Source organism: Staurois parvus, unplaced genomic scaffold (genome assembly GCF_062004578.1).
Source record: "Staurois parvus isolate SC_StPar_1 unplaced genomic scaffold, SC_StPar_1.0 ptg002907l, whole genome shotgun sequence".
Taxonomy (NCBI): domain Eukaryota; kingdom Metazoa; phylum Chordata; class Amphibia; order Anura; family Ranidae; genus Staurois; species Staurois parvus.
Genome location: NW_028320703.1, coordinates 50403 through 66855, shown reverse-complemented (window position 1 = coordinate 66855; position 16453 = coordinate 50403). Strand labels below are relative to the sequence as shown.

The window sequence follows — 16453 nt, the reverse complement described above, 5'->3', positions numbered from 1 at the left end:
TCCCTCCTAGATTGTAAGCTCCAAGGAGCAGGGCCCTCGATCCCCTCATGTTTTGCATTGTATTGGTATTGTTCTGTCACATGTTCTGTCCCCCTCTGTAATGTACAGCGCTGAGCAAACCATTGGCGCTTTATAAATACTGTATAATAATAATAATATTATTATACAGGATCAGGGGCGGACTGACAACTCATGGGGCCCCCGGGCAATAGGGGATCATGGGGCCCCTGTCTCCTTGCCCAAACTCAAAAAAGCCTATGAAAAAGGTACCAGGGGCATCTCATGGGGCCCCCTACTGAACCCGGGCCCTCAGGCAGTGCCCGAGTTTCCAAATGGTCAGTCCGCCCCTGTACAGGATTTATATACTGGCAACAGTTTGCTTAGCGCTTTACAATATAAGTTATGGGGGCACACAGAGAAGAGGAGCCGCTGTGATGCTGGCTGGGGACCCCAGAAGAGGAGGATCGGGGTTGCCCTGTGCAATACCATTACACACAGCAGGTAAGTATAAAATGTTTGTTATTTTAATAAAAAAAAATCCTTTACAACCTCTTTAAGACTCCCTGAGCTGTCTTCTGATACAGAAGATCCTTTGGCAGTGGTAGGTTCGTAAGAGAGCGAAGATCGGCAGCTCGATGGGTAAGTGTCAATTGGTGGCAAGCAGCCGCCATCTTTAAAATAATTTTTTTTAACTAGGGACAAAGTTGCATTATTACTCATTCTGTTTGGTTATTTAAGTGCTCGGCTGGAGGAGATGTTTTGGGACAGCGATATCTAGTTTAGCAGCTGCTGTCCAGGAATAACCGATGGCACAATCCCGTCACCTGCAGTTCTCCTCCTGCTGGCACGCCAGCTCCCTCTTCATGTCCTCCCTACAGTCCTGGCATAACAACTTCTGAGTTTCACTGACAAATGGAGGTCTTTCTTGGCTTTCTCTGGAGGCAAGGTCCCCTCTGATCAGCAGTGGTGATTACAGTATTATCTCAGGAATGCGGATAGCCTGAGGGGGCCCGGGCCCCACCCCGTGTTGACACACACAGTAAATAATGGAGCTGTCAAACAGGATCTGTGGGCCTTGTAATTATGGACAGACTAGGGGACATTGGCTGCCCCGGACTGTTTTATTGCCTGGGTAATAGCTGCGTTTTGTATTTGCAGCAAACATGTCATATCTGGACTTTTTAAATCGATTTTTTGGCACTTTTATGAATATGAGGATCCGTCACCAAGGAAAGGAGCGGAACGGCTAAATCCAACTACATGATTTTTTTTTTAAAGTTTGTAAATCGTGGGGGGGCGGTTAGAACCCCTGAGATCTCAAGTTTTTTGTTTGCGCTCACTTCACCCTCTCTAGCAAAAACTCAGTTCCTCGATCTTATAATTGTCCTTGTATAAGAATAAAAAAGTATATTTAATAGTCTATGGCAGTGGTTGCTAACTTATGAGCTAAAGGGGGCCTGATTTTAGCCCCCTGATCAGGGGAGGACTGACAACTCATGGGGCCCCCGGGCAATAGGGGATCATGGGGCCCCTGTGTCCTTGCCCAAACTCAAAAAAAGCCTATGAAAAAGGTACCAGGGGCATTTCATGGGGCCCCCTACTGACCCCGGGCCCTCGGGCAGTGCCCGAGTTTCCAAATGATCAGTCCGCCCCTGCCCCTGACATCACCAAAGGGCCACACAAAATGTTGAAGATGTTTTTATGTTTGAGAGGGCTGTCAGAGACTGCTGACCTAATAGAGGAAATGAGGGTCAGAGAGTGAGGACAGGATACATTGTTAGTTGGGGATATGCTGCAGAAGACAATATGAAACTGAGAGCATGTTACATGAGGCTGGTAGACATCCCTGCTATTACAATAATCAATGTTCCCTCTACAGACTGCTGAGGTCTGAGGGCCACACATCATACACCCAAGGGCCGCAGGTTGGCCATCACAAGGTAAAAGGAGTTCAGCGTTGGCTATCTTGCAGCCAAAGATCACTCTGCTCTTGTGCTGCCATTTTGAGACTCCTTTTTGTTGGGACTTCTGGTACGTCCAAGTGTAAATAGACATGCTGCAGCCTCCAACAGATATTTTGGACCTGGCCAAGATCCACAGAATGTCTGTCTAAACACTTATCTCGTGCTTCAAAATAACGTTTGGCCGGGTCCTAATTATTTGGAAGGACCTGTGGCGTTTCTGCACATGTTTAGGCAAGGTTGATATAGGATGGCCCTCAACTACCTCCTGGGACATTCACATGATGTCCAGGCCGGAGGGTGAATGTGTGCCCCAAAGTTTGTGCTTGCACCATTCTGCTGTAACTATTGCCTCTTGGGATATGTTATTGGATATCCCAGCAGGCAGTGGGGCAAATCCATCCATCCTCATCTAAGCAAGGAATCGGAAAGTGGAGGGGGGGTGGGGGTTGCTCCATTTCCACTTGCTCCAAAAAAGTAGTGTATTTTCCTATAAAGCAAATTCTAGCTGGTGTAGTATAGGAAGGAGGCGATGGGATAATAATTTAATGAGTGGAGGTCTACTTTAATCTCACATCCGGATTGGTGTGACACCAATTACCTGGGCAGAAGTGAAGGGAAATCCCCCCCAGCAGGGACACCCATAGTAAGAAAAGCCTCTAATAGGTTCTAACTCTTCTCCATGCTTCTAAACCCCCCACTGAGGAGGGGATTCTCACTTCCTTCCTATTCTGTAGGATACCAGGCAGGAAGTTCAGGGAGGTCTCCCTATCAGACAGCAATCAAAGCCTGACATTGGTTCTAACCCTTTCTCACATCATCCAGAAATTGGAAAAAGTTTTTTTTGTCTTTAAAGCGGAGTTCCACACACTCTGTAAAAAAAATAAGTCGGCATCTACAAAAACTGTAGCTGCTGACTTTTAAAAAAACAGCCACTTACCTGTCCCTCGGTCCCGCGGTGTGTCCCCCGCAGCCCGTTTCACCGGCCATGCTGGATTCCTGGAGGCCGGCATTTTCAGTGTGGGCACCCAGCTGTGATAGCTTGCGGCTTCACAGCCGGGTACCCACTGAGCATGTGCGAGTAGCTCTGCGCTTCGTGAATGGTTCTGTAGTCTTCTGGGACCTGTCACGTGCCCCAAAAGAATACAGGGAGGGAAGGAGGGAGGACACCTTCCGTTTCCGATCGCCTGGGCGATCCGACCAGAATTGGGAGCCGGTACCTGTCAAATACGGGTACCCGCTCCCCATCCCAATCCTTAATGGGGAGCGGGGGAGCAGTCCTTTAAAGCGGAACGTCCCCTTTTGGGTGAAGCAGGACCACACTGCAGCTAAGCACCACAACCCAAAAATGCTATTTAATTCATTTTTAATATCCAAAGCAAATTCCCCATCCATCCGTGTCTCCATGCTTTATTTGGCTGAGAAATCACTTTGAAAAACGCCTTCCTAGAATTTCTAGATGTGACCATTTTTTAGTAAGGGCAGATCATTCATGTAGCATTTACTTCCTGGAAACCATCTGCCCTTAGCTCAGGCAGGCAGGCAGGAGGGTGTGTTTAGCAGGGAAAACCCCTCCTGAGATGTATGAAAATATTTGTCTAGGCCAGAAACTAGGAAGCAACTGAAGAAATGTATCAAAAAACAGTAAATATAATATACCTTCCTATCTATTCGCTAATGCTAGCAGAAAAAGAATTAAAAATCGTGTTGAATGAGAGAGCGAAGTTCAGCTTTAATAAGGTCTTCACATGTTCTCATAAAATTTTCCTCCCCTCACTGGATCTCCGCTCTTCCTTCCTGCTAGCATCAGACCTGTCCTGTGTGTTCGGCAGACTTTCCTTTTTCTATGTGTAAAAAATTCCCTTCTTACGGATTGTTCCATGGAATCCTGCGAGCCCACACCTGTTGTTCCCGGGCCTCCTCCAGCATGTGGACGGACTACGACCAGGGTCAGATGTGTAATGTTTCCTATTGGGTTCTGCCAAGTCTGGAGACTTGTGTAATTAATTGTCCGCTTCTTCAACATGCCTAGTCTGGGGAAGAGGCTAAACCAACAGCACTCAGGGATTTGTATCCGTCTACGGTCCTGATGGCCATCCCTTCTCTTGTTTTTATGCTTTGGTTCCTGTCCTTTTTATAACGGATCTTGCTGTTGCACAAGTCATTTTTTGGAATGAGCTGAATGGAGCACAGATGTGGAAGTGGTGATCTGTAAAAGGTCTTTAGCTGTGATTCTTAGCAGTCTAGTGTAACCCTTTTTCAGTACATGAAGGTCTTGTGAAGCATGTCCTCAGTCTCCAACAACTCCCATAACACGTCTTCAGGCACTGACCATCTCCTGTAGCACGTCTTCAGGCACTGACCATCTCCTGTAGCACGTCTTCAGGCACTGACCATCTCCTGTAGCACGTCTGCAGGCACTGACCGTCTCCTGTAGCACGTCTGCAGGCACTGACCGTCTCCTGTAGCACGTCTGCAGTCTCTGACCGTCTCCTGTAGCACGTCTGCAGTCTCTGACCATCTCCTGTAGCACGTCTGCAGTCTCTGACCATCTCCTGTAGCACGTCTGCAGTCTCTGACCATCTCCTGTAGCACGTCTGCAGTCTCTGACCATCTCCTGTAGCACGTCTGCAGTCTCTGACCATCTCCTGTAGCACGTCTGCAGTCTCTGACCATCTCCTGTAGCACGTCTGCAGTCTCTGACCATCTCCTGTAGCACGTCTGCAGTTTCTGACCATCTCCTGTAGCACGTCTGCAGTCCCTGACCATCTCCTGTAGCACGTCTGCAGTCTCTGACCATCTCCTGTAGCACGGTCTGTAGGCTTTGACTATCTCCAGTAGCATGTCTGTAGTCTCTGACCATCTCCTGTAGCACGTCTGCAGGCACTGACCATCTCCTGTAGCACGTCTGCAGTCTCTGACCATCTCCTGTAGCACGTCTGCAGTCTCTGACCATCTCCTGTAGCACGTCTGCAGTCTCTGACCATCTCCTGTAGCACGTCTGCAGTCTCTGACCATCTCCTGTAGCACGTCTGCAGTTTCTGACCATCTCCTGTAGCACGTCTGCAGTCTCTGACCATCTCCTGTAGCACGTCTGCAGTCTCTGACCATCTCCTGTAGCACGTCTGCATTTTCTGACCATCTCCTGTAGCACGTCTGCAGTCCCTGACCATCTCCTGTAGCACGTCTGCAGTCTCTGACCATCTCCTGTAGCACGTCTGCAGTTTCTGACCATCTCCTGTAGCACGTCTGCAGTCCCTGACCATCTCCTGTAGCACATCTGCAGTCTCTGACCATCTCCTGTAGCACGTCTGCAGTCTCTGACCATCTCCTGTAGCACGTCTGCAGTCCCTGACCATCTCCTGTAGTTTTTATTAATATTTGTTGTGCCTTGTTGTATAGACACACCGGTGAGCTAAGAGCCTGATGTACAAAAGGTGACCAGAGCTCAACAAGACAATCTTCTCACTTCTGAAAGCCGCAAAGCCGTAGTGCACCGCGGTGACATTGTACTTCCCGGAGAGACGCATTCCACAAATTCATAGCACATACCTGTTCCCAGCTATGTAACACGGAACGCATTGTTTTATCAATATCCATTACAGAGAAAAGAACGAGCCTCGCTGCGCCTTGCCACATTGTCCTACGCCGCCACCGCATCCTGGTCCTTTTTTTTCCGTCGGTGGGATTTTGTAGCATCGAATCGGTGGTTAATAGTGTGGCATTGCAGCGCAGGGGCCCGGGGTTCAGTTCCCACCGGCGCCCTTCCTCTTTAGTCCCAGCGGTGTGTGTGGGGATTTCGGTATGTGAGATCCTTCTCCATTTCACAGGCCTCTATATCTTTCTCCACACAGCAGTTACACGGAGAGGGGGGTTTACAATGGTCAGCTTTTATTCATATGGTTTAAAAACAGAACTTCAGGTGCTATAAATTTAATTCATAAATTCTCCTCTGTAGCCCCAAAGCATATACACTACTGGTCAAATGTTTTAGAACACCCTCTGTAGCACGTCTGCAGGCACTGACCATCTCCTGTAGCACATCTGCAGTCTCTGACCATCTCCTGTAGAATTTATTCATAAATTCTCCTCTGTAGCCCCAAAGCATATACACTACTGGTCAAATGTTTTAGAACACCCTCTGTCAGGAATCCAACCGCGGTAGCCTCTAGCGCTCCACAGACTGGAATCCCCCAAGGCACGGAATCTAAGTTCTGACCTGCTTGTTCACCAGGGCCCCTGATGGTGGGGATGGACTTGGAGCAGGCCGAGACCAGGTCGCGGCCCCTGAGTGCACCCAGCTGTGGTAGATGCACCGTAGAAGGTGTATAGCGGGTAAGAGTCTGATGTGAGGAGGTAACTAGAGCAGCGTTGGGCAGGCCGGGTCGGTAACAGTGGTGGCGGTGTAGTACAGAATCAGCAGGCAGAGGGATAAACGGGTCACAAGCCGGGTTCGTCAACAGGAGGTCAGAACATATGGGGTTAAGCAGGAGAATGGTCAGACAAAGCCAGGGATCAGAACAGGAGATGGACAGCAAATCATGGTCAGGCAGGGTCGGCAACAAACAGTCGACTCTCAGGGACTCAGGAACACAGATAAGACCATAGGACAATTGAGCATTGCAAGAACCGGGTTTAAATAGCCCGCCCAACTCCTGACAGGTGCTCCTGGGTCCTAGTGCTTGCCCGGCGGCGTCATTTGGTGACAGGTGCGCCTGGGTCCTAGTGCCCGTCTGCATGTATGTTTTGTCAGGATTCTACGCATGTGCAGATTCGATCGCCGTGGCGATCTTCTCATTCCCTGACACCCTCATTTTTCCTGTTTAAATACAAATTTGCACAATTTGTAAAGGAAACAAAAGGTCAGCAGCTAATACTGATGCTCAGGGGTGGACTGACAACTCATGTGGTCCCCAGGCAACAGGGGATCATGGGGCCCCTGTGTCCTCGCCCACACTGAAACCACACCCAAAAAAGCCTATGAAAAGGTACCAGGGGCATCTCATGGGGCCCACTTCTGACCCCGGACCCTCGGGCGGTGCCCGAGTTCCCAAATGGTCAGTCCGCCCCTTGCTGATGCTTCAGCTTCACAGCCGATTGCCCACTGCGCATGCATGAGCCCCGCTAAGTGAATGGCCTCACAGTCTTCTAGGACCAGTGACGTGTCCCAGAAGGTTGCAGATTTGGGGGGCGAGGTTGAGCTTCCACTTGGATCACTTAGGCGATCCAAGCTGAAGCGGGAGCGGGTACCTGTCAAAACCAGGTACTTGTTCACTCACCCCAAAAAAAAATTTGTGTCCAAAAGTGACAGAGGAGAGGTGGAGTCAGAAAAGCGGAACTTCCTCTTTTGGGTGAAGTTCTACTTTACAGCGATACTAAATCTAAAAATGTTTTTTTTTTTTACCTTAATGCATTTTTCCCATAAATGTGTTACCCTTGTAGGGTTGCTTTGCTTTCACCCTTCTGTTTAGTTCTTTCCAAACCAGCTCAACGGCGTTTAAATCTGGAGGCTGTGCTGGCCATGCCATGATTTGAATGATTTGAAGTTTACCTTTTTGTTTTCTTTTTTCTCCTGATGTAGTTCTGATACAGCCTGAAGGTATGTTTTGGGTCATTATTTTGTTGTAGGATGACCCCTTGACCGACTAGGCGTATTCCAGAGGGTATTGCATGGTTCTGCAAAATGCTGTGGTAGTAGTTTTGGTTCAGGGTGCTACGCTGTGCAAGTCGCCAACTCATAATCCAGCAAAAGAGCCCCAAATCATCCTCCTCCATGTTTGACAGTTGGTGTCATACACCAAGGAACAGAGGCGGACTGACCATTTGGAAACTCGGGCACTGCCCGAGGGCCCGGGGTCAGTAGGGGGCCCCATGAGATGCCCCTGGTATCTTTTTCATAGGCTTTTTTGAGTATGGGCAAGGACACAGGGGCCCCAAGATCCCCTATTGCCCGGGGGCCCCATGAGTTGTCAGTCCGCCCCTGCCAAGGAACCACCCTTTCACCTATCCGATGGCATCCAAAAACCCTGCGTGATGAACTGAAGATCTCAAATTTTGATTAACCCCCCTGGCGGTATTCCCGAGTGTAGCTCGGGGTAAAGTTTCAGCACCACAAGCGGTAACCCCCCGAGCTACACTCAGGAATACACTGCAGCGCTGCTCCGGGATCTCTTCTGCACTTACCTTGTCCTTCACTCCCGCGATGACCCCCCTGTAGTGTCCCCGGCAATCTCCTCCGGCCGATGCCGGCATCTATCTTCCGGGTTCCGTTCCCTGCGACGTCGGGACGTACGGGGGACGGAACTGGCGGGAAATTTAAAAATGTGAAAAGGTGACATTCACTCAATACACTAAAATCACATAGTATAACATTCCTGTATCAAACCATTTCACATACATTTTGTCCCGAGTGCTTTGTCCGGCGCCCTGCCTGCATTTTTACTGTTCTTTCTGCCTGGAAACTGAGAGACGTCCATGGCGTCCAAAAAGCGTCCCTTTACGTCAAAAGCGTTTTTAGACCGGCTAGAGAACAGCGATAGTAAATCAGAACCACTTGCAGAATTGAGTGATAATGATTCGTGGGGGAAATTTGTCATCAGACACTGAAAACGATTCTGCGACTGAGCTCAGCGATGTGTGAACTTGGCGCTCTATTTCACATTTCAGTGTTTTTGGTTTGATTATATTATTGAATTACATTTATTATTATATTATTTTTTATGATTGTTAAATTTTAATTTATGATTTCGTGTTTCAAATTTTATCCTACCCGGGATGTTTACTAGACTCTTGTTCGGACAGATTTCAGTGAGTTATTCCTAAAAATAACTGCTCGTGCAGACTCCACCTCCGCAACATCGCCAAAATCCGCACGTTCCTAACCCCAGAAACCACTAAACAGCTCATCCACTCCCTCATCATATAACGACTCGACTACTGCAACTCCCTCCTCACTCGCCTGCCTCGCCACAGGCTATCCCCGCTTCAGTCCATCCTGAATACGGCTGCCAGACTCATTCACCTTTCCAACCGCTCCGTCTCCGCCACCCCCTTCTGCCAATCCGTCCACTGGCCTCCACTCAGTGTCCTCCACCCCCCTCTGCAAATCCCTCCACTGGCCTCCACTCAGTGTCCTCCACCCCCTTCTGCCAATCCCTCCACTGGCCTCCACTCAGTGTCCTCCACTCCCCTCTGCCAATCCCTCCACTGGCCTCCACTCAGTGTCCTCCACCCCCCTCTGCCAATCCCTCCACTGGGTTCCGATTGCGCAGCGGATCAAATTCAAAATCCTAACACTGACGTACAAAGCTGTCCACCATACTGCCCCGAACTACATCACTGACCTAATATCCAAGTACCACCCAACACACACACTCCGCTCCTCACAAGACCTCCTTCTCTCTAGTTCCCTGGTCTCCTCCTCCCATGCCCGCCTCCAGGACTTCTCCAGGGTGTCACCCATCCTCTGGAACTCCCTGCCCCAACCCATCAGATTATCACCTACTCTCCTCTCCTTTAGGCGCACTCTGAAAACCCATCTCTTCAGGGAAGCCTACCCCACCCCCTGCTAACTTGCCGACCTCCTCCACTCTTCCTACCACTCCATCCCCCACAGCTACTCCTGTGCCACCATCCCCTCCCTCCTAGATTGTAAGCTCCAAGGAGCAGGGCCCTCGATCCCCTCGTGTTTTGCATTGTATTGGTATTGTTCTGTCACATGTTCTGTCCCCCTTTGTAATGTACAGCGCTGAGCGAACTATTGGCGCTTTATAAATACTGTATAATAATAATAAAAATTACAGGCCTACAATAAAAAAAAATGTAAGCAAATATAGATGGCGCCACAGAAAAAACTATAAATACACAAATATAAATAAATTCTACCAGCTGCAAAATCCGCCCTATACCATAAGGTGTACAAATATTAAACTGCGCTAGTGAAAAAAATAAAAATAAATTAAAATTAAAAAATATCACACAGTTATTGTCATAAGGAAGAAAGAAATTGTTCCATAAATAATAAACATAAAAAAAGTCCCAAAAAATATATATAAATTCTCAATAATATAATTGGTGAAAAAAATGTTCTAAAGAAATCCACCAACAGTGTCGATCCACCACCAAATGAAATGAATAAACTCACCAGAGCTATATATAAATCAGCATAAAACGCTTTTTGCTCTGGGAGCGATGATCTGCAGACTGATGAGGCAATGCTTGACTAGGAAATCAATATCCAGGGAGCAATACTCTGCAATAGGATGTACCACTAAAAAGATCCGCTTCTTATAGACACCCAAAAAAATACATATTTCCATGCAAAAAAATATCGCTTTGAGCACAGAAATACTGACCTCATCAGACCGCTAGGGAGGTTAATGGGTCCATAAGACCACCTTCTAGTCTTCAGTTATCCACTGGCAGTGCTTCATGCTTGACACCGAGGCTAGGCTGTTGCAGAGGAATAGCCCGTTGAGCGGGCTGAACGTTGGGAATGCGGGTGAAGCTCGTGGACTGTCTCTGTCTGTAGGCGGTGATGTTCTGAGGAGTCGGTCACAGAGGAGTTGCCCCCTGGGGGAGTGCTCTAGCCCACAGACCCACTCCAAGAACGGATCACTACTCACCACCCAGGCCATTTGTAGTGACAACATCCACTAGGACCACACAAGGGGACCTCTAGAGGAGAAGGACTACTTGCCTAGGATCCCATAGAGGGAAGACTGCCCACCACCTGGCAGCAGGATAATTATACACAAGGCGCATTTAATATGCGCATCCGGTGAGTGCGCATTTCATTACCACCTCTACAAGGATATTAAAGTCACCTCAACTATTTATATTTATTTACGGGACTACCCAATATATATTTTCTGATTTACCAGGGACCTTTGCATACAAATTATTGCTTACTAGCGCTGCACCTTTCATATATATATATTGTCTATTCCATAGGTCATTGGTACCTATCTTGTGCATAGCAGCTTGTTGTTCTTTACTAAGGCGCTTTTTACCATTTCTTGTACGGCAGTGCTTCATAGCCTAGGCAAGCCTCTTTTTCCCTGCCCTAAGAACCCGCCCCCCCCCCAATCTACCAATTTTCACCCAATAAACTAGTCCTGATGTCCAAGACTAAGCCCTATTGGGTGACACATGTTAGAGGGTGGTGGAGGGAGGAAGAAAGGGCCGAAGCACTCCGGATAAATCACCGACATCAGCGTTTATTGTATAAGATATCCAGAAACATGGCGATGACAGCCCCCCCTAGAATCGCTCTAATGCATTTCACCCAATAACCATTACGACTTGGGTCAAAATCATTCGAGCGGGTGGTCCTAGGGCGAGTGTCTGTGGATATCTTGTACAATAAGCGTGGATGTTGGTGATTTATCTGGTGTGGGGTGGAAGGAAGAAGTTCCTGCATTGAGTCTGTGAGTATATACGGCTCGGTTTGCTTCCACCACCCAACATTCGAGTGGTGAGTCGCATGGAGCAGAGATACTTGTTCAATGTCATCCGTTTTAATGGATGATTTATAGCTGCCTGGAGTTCACCTTCAAGCGCAGGAAGTGGGTTTCCACTCGGTAGCCCAATGATGTCACAGAGAGGTGACGGATAATTCGAGTGGCTTTAATCCTGCAGTGTCACTTTGCGGGTAAGTGGAGCCATATGCCCACAACGCTGTAATGATTGCTGCATTATCAAAGAGGGCGAACAAACCTCTTTACTTCTAGTTTGCTCTCATTACGGCCTAATTTTATATTTTAATCTGGCCATTTGTAATTTAGATTCATGCAAATTGCCTCAGCCTCATCTACGGTCTTAATTAGAACGACTGGAAAACATCGCCAAATATCCCGTACGGCTAATGGGAGCGCTCGCTAAAGGAGGGTGTGGAAAGACATTCAAAATGAGGGTGGGCTCGGGGAATTGAACGTTGTGTACAATGCAGGAGGACATGATTGCAAACCATTTGAAAGCTTCATTGTTAGTGGACAATTTATACTAAGTCAGCTACTCAGTAGGTGCAGAAGGAACTGCCTGTGTGACCTCTGTGGATGTAGACCAGTGGTCTCCAAACTATGGCCCGGCAGCTGCATGGCAGCCCTTTGCTTGCCATTATCTGGTACTTGGGGGACAGGGCATCTGATTGACGCCAAAGATGGGGTACTTTTCCTGCCACTGACACCAAAGATGGGGCACTTTTCCTCCCACTGACACCAAAGATGGGGCACTTTTCCTCCCACTGACACCAAAGATGGGGCACTTTTCCTCCCACTGACACCAAAGATGGGGCACTTTTCCTCCCACTGACACCAAAGATGGGGCACTTTTCCTCCCACTGACACCAAAGATGTGGCACTTTTCCTCCCACTAACACCAAAGATGGGGCACTTTTCCTCCCACTGACACCAAAGATAGGGCACTATTCCTCCCACTAAGGCCAGCGATTGGTCACCATGTCTTCCACTGACACCAAAGATGGGGGACTATGCCTCCCACTGACACCAATGATGGGGCCACTATTCTTCCCGCTGACACCAATGATGGGGCCACTATTCTTCCCGCTGACACCAATGTTGGGGCCACTATTCTTCCCGCTGACACCAATGATGGGGCCACTATTCTTCCCGCTGACACCAATGATGGGGCCACTATTCTTCCCGCTGTCACCAATGATGGGGCCACTATTCTTCCCGCTGTCACCAATGATGGGGAAACTATGCCTCCCACTGACACCAATGATGGGGCACTATTCCTCCCACTGACACCAATGATGGGGCACTATTCCTCCCAATGACACCAATGATTATTATTATTATTATACAGGATTTATATAGCGCCAACAGTTTGCTCAGCACTTTACAATATAACAGGAGACAATACAGTTCAATACAAGAGGGATAGGAGGGCCCTGATCCCGGGAGCTTACAATCTAGGAACACTATTCCTCCCACTGACACCAATGATGGGGCACTGTTCCTCCCACTGACACCAATGATGGGGCACTATTCCTCCCACTGATACCAATGATAGGGACACTATTCCTCCCATTGACACCAATGATGGAACACTATTCCTCCCAGTGATACTAATGATGGGGCACTATTCCTCCCACTGATACCAATGATGGGGCACTATTCCTCCCACTGATACCAATGATGGGGCACTATTCCTCCCACTGATACCAATGATGGGGCACTATTCCTCCCACTGATACCAATGATGGGGCACTATTCCTCCCACTGATGCTAATGATGGGGCACTATTCTTCCCACTGATACCAATGATGGGGCACTATTCCTCCCACTGACACCAATGATGGGGCACTATTCCTCCCACTGACACCAATGATGGGGCACTATTCCTCCCACTGACACCAATGATGGGGCACTATTCCTCCCACTGATACCAATGATGGGGCACTATTCCTCCCACTGATGCTAATGATGGGGCACTATTCCTCCCACTGACACCAAAGATGAGGCACTATTCTTCCCACTAATACCAATGATGGGACACTATTCCTCCCACTGACACCAATGATGGGACACTATTCCTCCCACTGACACCAATGATGGGGCACTATTCCTCCCACTGACACCAATGATGGGGCACTATTCCTCCCACTAAGGCCAACGATGGATCGCCATGCCTCCCACTGACACCAAAGATGGGGCACTATTCTTCCTGCACTGAATCTGAGTACCGCAAATCATTAATGCTATTTAATTCATTGTTATTATTCAAAGCAAACACCCCAAATTTGCTGAGAAATTATTTTTAAAATCTTCCCATGACATTTCTGGTAGTGGCCATCTTGAACAAGGGCAGATAATTTATGTAGCATTTACTTCCTGGAATCCATCTGCCCTTAGTTCAGGCATATATATAGTTTTATACAGGGGCGGACTGGCAACTCATTGGGCCCTCGGGCAATAGGGGATCATGGGGCCCCTGTGTCCTCACCCACACTCAAACCAGCCTATGAAAGGCACCAGGGGCATCTCGTGGGGCCCCCTACAGACCTCGGGCAGTGCCCGAGTGCCATAATGGTCAGTCCGCCCCTGGTTTTCTATCTATCTATCCAGATATAATATATACACATGCATGTAAAGTGCTGCGTAAATTGACGGCGATATATATGTACCTGAAATAAATATTTACTATACCTGTCAGTGGTCATAATGTTATGGCTGATCGGTCTATACATCACATGTAAATCAGATCCTAGACAGGTGATGCCACCTAGCTGTCGCTCGCTCCTTTATGAAAATGCGCACTTCTAAAACATATCGGCGCGCTGCGATTTATTCACATTCGATGTGTTTACTTCAACACATTCTCGACATTGTGATTTAAATACCATTTTTCTTTCTTAAAAGCCCAAAACCGCCACCGTCGTCCCGCTTATTTTCGTATTCAGCCGCCCAGCGACCCGCTTTGTCCTGTTCCATAAAGCTGATTTAACGGCACGCAACGAAACGCGCGGTATTAGCGGTCTGAGGCTGGAAGTCACGCTGAGAGAACGTATTGAATGTCTCTGAAGAAATACGTCGTATTAAAAGATTTTCGACTATGACTAAAATAGGAAGTATATTAGCGAGTACTTAAAGGCTCAAGCGGTAATGCCCCCCCCCCCCCCAGGCTGCGCCGTCGTCGTGTTAAGCAAATAGTCTTTCTGTATTCCCGCGTAACGGTTTATTGTCATGTTGCGGATTATAATCCTTTACATCGGGGTTCTAAAGGCATGATGGTGAACCGCACAAAAGAGGGAAGTGAATTGACGACCAGTAAATAACGTACAACACGCTGCGACTAGGAAACAATCATAAAAAAAAATATAACTTTTGGGCTTTCCGGGTCATTAACCATTTCAATACCGGGCAATTTTACACCTTCCTGCCCAGGCCAGTTTTCAGGTTTCAGCGCTCTCACACTTTGAATGACAATTGCGCGGTCATACAACATTGTACCCAAACTAAAATTTTATCATTTTCTTCACACAACTAGAGCTTTCTTTTGCTGGTATTTAATCACCGCTGGGGTTTTTATTTTTTGCTAAATTAACAAAAAAAGACCAAAAATTTTGAAAAAAAACACGTTTTTCTTTGTTTCTGTTATAAAAGTTTACAAATAAATAATTGTTCTTCATAAATTTAGGCCGAGATGTATTCTGCTCCATGTCTTTGGTGAAAATAACCCAAATTAGGATGTATTTTTTAGTTTGTAGGAAAGTTATATAGTTCACAAACTATGGTATAGATCTGAATATTGATCAATCCTGAAGTACTGACAGCCAATCTAATTTCTTGAGGTCCAAGAATGTCAGAATAGTACAGATATCCCCCAAATGTCAGAACAGTACAGATATCCCCCAAATGACCCCTTTTTGCAGAGTAGACAGTCCAACGTACTTCATAAGAGGAATGGCGAGTTTTTTGAAGTTGTATTTTTTTTGTCATAATTTTTCGGAAAATGAAAAAAATAAAAAAATTATTTTCACTATTTTTTTTTTTTACATACTGTCACCAGTGCAGTACAGCATCATCATATAACTGGCATGGCGGTGAACAGGGACACTGACTGGTGACAGTATGAAAAAAAAATATATATATATATATATATTTTTTTTTTTTCCATATTTTACTATGACCAAAGTAGTACAATGTTACCATAGTAACATTGTACTACTTTGGGGAAGTGATCAGTATTTTTTTTTTTACACAATTTGCTTATAGCAAAGAATTACTTTGCTATAAGCAAGCATTTACCTGAATGACATCGATTCATTCAGGGTTTTTTTTGTGCTTAGCTGTGATTTGGCCACAGCTAATCACATGACATGTGCATGTGATCGCTGTGACCATTCACAGCTAGGCACTAGTATACAATGAATGGCATGAATGAAGCCATCCATTGTATACAACTGTCATGTGACCTGCTGTGATTGGTCACAGCAGGTCACATGGCACCAGCAACGGGGCCGGTACTCAGATCTGTCATCGGCCATGTCCAAGGTACGCGGCCGGTGACAGATCGCGCTGCTGCGCCGCTCTGCATTAGCGCAAACTGAGCATGTGCGGGAGCACGCCAAATGGCCTGCACCCGGAGTGCAGAAGCAGTTTTGAAGCTGCCAAACTTCCATTGGCCGGGCGGCTAATGGTTAACTGCCCTTCAAAAGAAGGTTTCGCGGCGTAGAATGGCTGCTGCCCGCGTACGGGAGACGCACGCCGTACGGGACATCTGTTGTTACACTTCAGTCTCGGTGTCTGTAGGCAGCGTGTTGAAAACCGCACATGGCCAGACGCTCGATGGAGTACAGAGCCATAGAACACTCCTAGGACAGCGGCAAACTCAAATGTCAAATATGGAAAAAGTTTGCATTTTATTCAGGATAAGTTGTATTATTTTTTCGTAATGCATGCGATGAGAAAAAAAAAAATGTGCCTATTTGTTAGTAAGTAATGGTAGCTCATAGCAAATGAAGCGCA

At 47.3% G+C, this 16453-nt stretch overlaps 1 protein-coding gene across 2 annotated transcripts in view; it reads left to right on the top strand.

The window, feature by feature from the left end:
• Positions 1-16453, top strand: part of LOC149428940 (transcriptional enhancer factor TEF-1-like) — a 114601-nt gene that overhangs the window by 56728 nt on the left and 41420 nt on the right. The window lies entirely within an intron of this gene.